This window comes from Salmo salar, unplaced genomic scaffold (assembly GCF_965601325.2).
Source record: "Salmo salar unplaced genomic scaffold, fSalSal1 ptg000335l, whole genome shotgun sequence".
NCBI lineage: Eukaryota > Metazoa > Chordata > Actinopteri > Salmoniformes > Salmonidae > Salmo > Salmo salar.
In genome coordinates this window covers 7501-12143 of record NW_027675353.1, presented here as the reverse complement: position 1 = coordinate 12143, position 4643 = coordinate 7501, and the positions used below count along the sequence as shown (strand labels likewise).

The 4643-nt window shown below is 45.4% G+C and overlaps 1 protein-coding gene across 1 annotated transcript in view; it reads right to left on the bottom strand.

The window, feature by feature from the left end:
• Positions 1-2715: 2715 nt before the first annotated feature.
• The window catches only part of LOC145875755 (tripartite motif-containing protein 16-like), a gene marked incomplete at its 5' end in the record, with an annotated part of 4507 nt that continues 2579 nt past the window's right edge, over positions 2716-4643 (bottom strand). The window contains one exon of the mRNA XM_082971576.1: positions 2716-4643. This exon is cut by the window's right edge and continues 672 nt beyond it.

Below are 4643 nucleotides of genomic sequence, written 5' to 3'. Positions count from 1 at the left end.
TTAGAGACCCCAGACCAGGATGTGAGCTCCAGAGACTTGAAGGAGACTGAGGTGAGGTACAGTAATAAGGAGTAGCCCTCCCTCCCTCCCTCTGATTAGAGACCCCAGACCAGGATGTGAGCTCCAGAGACTTGAAGGAGACTGAGGTGAGGTACAGTAATAAGGAGATGCCCTCCCTCCCTCCCTCTGATTAGAGACCCCAGACCAGGATGTGACCTCCAGAGACTTGAAGGAGACTGAGGTGAGGTACAGTAATAAGGAGTAGCCCTCCCTCCCTCTGATTAGAGACCCCAGACCAGGATGTGAGCTCCAGAGACTTGAAGGAGACTGAGGTGAGGTACAGTAATAAGGAGATGCCCTCCCTCCCTCTGATTAGAGACCCCAGACCAGGATGTGAGCTCCAGAGACTTGAAGGAGACTGAGGTGAGGTACAGTAATAAGGAGATGCCCTCCCTCCCTCCCTCTGATTAGAGACCCCAGACCAGGATGTGAGCTCCAGAGACTTGAAGGAGACTGAGGTGAGGTACAGTAATAAGGAGATGCCCTCCCTCCCTCTGATTAGAGACCCCAGACCAGGATGTGAGCTCCAGAGACTTGAAGGAGACTGAGGTGAGGTACAGTAATAAGGAGATGCCCTCCCTCCCTCCCTCTGATTAGAGACCCCAGACCAGGATGTGAGCTCCAGAGACTTGAAGGAGACTGAGGTGAGGTACAGTAATAAGGAGATGCCCTCCCTCCCTCCCTCTGATTAGAGACCCCAGACCAGGATGTGAGCTCCAGAGACTTGAAGGAGACTGAGGTGAGGTACAGTAATAAGGAGAAGCCCCCCCCCCCCCCCCTCAGCGGTGGGGACCGGGAGTACAACTTCCACTTTTTGCAATTTCAGATGCGTTTTTTTGTGTCTAACTGCCCGTTTATCGTTGATGATTGGTTGTTGCCGTGGGCAATGGTGAAACCGGATACCTATGGATAAACAGATATGTGAACTCCTCTTGTATTCTGAAATGAAACCGGAGGGAGGAGGGGAGGACTGAGAACTATTACCTGAACATAAAGAATAAAAAGAGGGTTTAATGGAGAAAGAAGATGTGAACACCTTCTAACGTGCGAGAGGGAGGGCCGGGCGAACGAGAGGATGGACAGACTTCTTTCTCTTTGATTCATTTCTCTCTTAATCTAGAATTTTTCTCTCCCTGTTTTTTGATGTTGGGTTTTATTAAGCGGGGTGGGTGAGGAGATGGGGGAGGGAGAAGTGGGCCGGCTGTGTGTGTTACCATGTTTACGTCCCAAAAGGGCACCCTATTCCCTTCATATAGTGCACTACTTGTGTCCAGGGCCCATGGGGATCTGATCAAAAGTGGTGCGCTATATAGGGAGTAGGGTGCCATTTGGGACTTATCCTCTGAGATGGGTTCAGTTTCTCTCCGGACAGCAAGATGAACACCGGGGTCACACCCCAGCACTATAAAGAAGCACCCTTCCTTCCTTCCTTCCTTCCTTCCTTCCTTCCTTCTTACTCTCCTTGTTCTTTGTGACATCACTGACTTGACACAACTTGAAAGTGTAAAAGCTTGAACTCCATTTTTTCAGTCATGTCTGATTCATTGATTATTTCAAGAAAGGAGGCAGAGAGGGAAGAAAGGAGGCAGAGAGGGAAGGAAGAGAGGGAACGAGGGGAAAAAGAGGAAGGATGAGTGAAGAGAGGAGGCAGAGAGGGAAGGAAGAGAGGGAAGAAAGGAAGAGAGGGAGGGAACGAGGGGAAAAAGAGGAAGGATGAGTGAAGGAGGGAGAGAGGGAAGGAAGGAGGGAACGAGGGGAAAAAGAGGAAGGATGAGTGAAGGAGGGAGAGAGGGAAGGAAGGAGGGAACGAGGGGAAAAAGAGGAAGGATGAGTGAAGAAACGAGGCAGAGAGGGAAGGAAGGAGGGAACGAGGGGAAAAAGAGGAAGGATGAGTGAAGAGAGGAGGGAGAGAGGGAAGGAAGGAAGAGAGGGAGGGCGGGGTACATTTTAAAGGTGTTGGAATGTGGCTCTTGCCTTACAGCTCTGACCTGTAAATGAACACACGCCACTGATTTTATATATATAAATAAATAAATATATATTATATACGATGAAAAGTCCCTAAAAATAATTGGATTATGTTGTTGGGAGGGAGAACGGCTAATCTGCCTTGTGCTCAATTCCCTTTTGGTTTTTTAGAGAATTGACTGTAAATAAAATAAATAAAAATAACTTTTTTTTATGATGCTATAAAAAATAGTTTTGTCTTGTTCATAACCTCCTTTCTCTCATCCTGTTTTTCTCTGTATCAAGTTCAGATATTCAAGAGTTTAAAGACCTCTGTTTTTATTTAAACAGTATGAATAATAACAATGACTGGGCTGATGGGCAGTTCAGTGAGTTGGAGCCTTTGATTGCCCTGCCTCTGGGAGCCTGTCGACTTGTTACATGATTACTGAGTGAAAGAGAGCCTATGAAAGTTTTCATGGAGGGTGGGTGCCCCCTGGTGGCTGAACCTGAGATCAATGAGAGAACTTGTCAGAAAAACGACAGAGTCCCACTTCTCTGTCATTGTACAAAGTAGAGAGTGGGGGAAAAATGTGTAAAAATGTATACAGAGGCTCTGCAATTTGTCATTAAAAAAATAAATATAAAAAATTGTGAAAAGGGGTTAAAATAAAGTTCCAACATGAGATGATCAGACTGAACCAACTGCAATGTTAAAATGTTTATTCAGTTAGGAAACAGAGGATGTATTACATAAAGTTATCACAGAATTAAAGTTATCACACAATTAAATAATTAAATCCTCACTCACACAGAAAACATGGCTTCATTATTGTTCACAGTTTATTATCATAGTTTCTCACAGATCCTGGCTTCCACTGTTAGAATGGCTGAGCGAGAGGAGGTGGGGCTTTTATTGAAGTATCTATGTGGACCCTACTACAGTTTAACCAGCTCAGCTATAGACTACACCAGCATGACTAGTATCTATGTGGACCCTACTACAGTTTAACCAGCTCAGATATAGACTACACCAGCATGACTAGTATCTATGTGGACCCTACTACAGTTTAACCAGCTCAGCTATAGACTACACCAGCATGACTAGTATCTATGTGGACCCTACTACAGTTTAACCAGCTCAGCTATAGACTACACCAGCATGACTAGTATCTATGTGGACCCTACTACAGTTTAACCAGCTCAGCTATAGACTACACCAGCGTGACTAGTATCTATGTGGACCCTACTACAGTTTAACCGGCTCAGCTATAGACTACACCAGCATGACTAGTATCTATGTGGACCCTACTACAGTTTAACCAGCTCAGCTATAGACTACACCAGCATGACTAGTATCTATGTGGACCCTACTACAGTTTAACCGGCTCAGCTATAGACTACACCAGCGTGACTAGTATCTATGTGGACCCTACTACAGTTTAACCGGCTCAGCTATAGACTACACCAGCGTGACTAGTATCTATGTGGACCCTACTACAGTTTAACCGGCTCAGCTATAGACTACACCAGCGTGACTAGTATCTATGTGGACCCTACTACAGTTTAACCGGCTCAGCTATAGACTACACCAGCGTGACTAGTATCTATGTGGACCCTACTACAGTTTAACCAGCTCAGCTATAGACTACACCAGCATGACTAGTATCTATGTGGACCCTACTACAGTTTAACCAGCTCAGCTATAGACTACACCAGCACGACTAGTATCTATGTGGACCCTACTACAGTTTAACCAGCTCAGCTATAGACTACACCAGCACGACTAGTATCTATGTGGACCCTACTACAGTTTAACCGGCTCAGCTATAGACTACACCAGCACGACTAGTATCTATGTGGACCCTACTACAGTTTAACCAGCTCAGCTATAGACTACACCAGCACGACTAGTATGTATGTGGACCCTACTACAGTTTAACCAGCTCAGCTATAGACTACACCAGCACGACTAGTATCTATGTGGACCCTACTACAGTTTAACCAGCTCAGCTATAGACTACACCAGCATGACTAGTATCTGTGTGGACCCTACTACAGTTTAACCAGCTCAGCTATAGACTACACCAGCATGACTAGTATCTGTGTGGACCCTACTACAGTTTAACCAGCTCAGCTATAGACTACACCAGCATGACTAGTATCTGTGTGGACCCTACTACAGTTTAACCAGCTCAGCTATAGACTACACCAGCATGACTAGTATCTATGTGGACCCTACTACAGTTTAACCAGCTCAGCTATAGACTACACCAGCATGACTAGTATCTATGTGGACCCTACTACAGTTTAACCAGCTCAGCTATAGACTACACCAGCACGACTAGTATCTATGTGGACCCTACTACAGTTTAACCAGCTCAGCTATAGACTACACCAGCATGACTAGTATCTATGTGGACCCTACTACAGTTTAACCAGCTCAGCTATAGACTACACCAGCATGACTAGTATCTATGTGGACCCTACTACAGTTTAACCAGCTCAGCTATAGACTACACCAGCATGACTAGTATCTGTGTGGACCCTACTACAGTTTAACCAGCTCAGCTATAGACTACACCAGCATGACTAGTATCTATGTGGACCCTACTACAGTTTAACCAGCTCAGCTA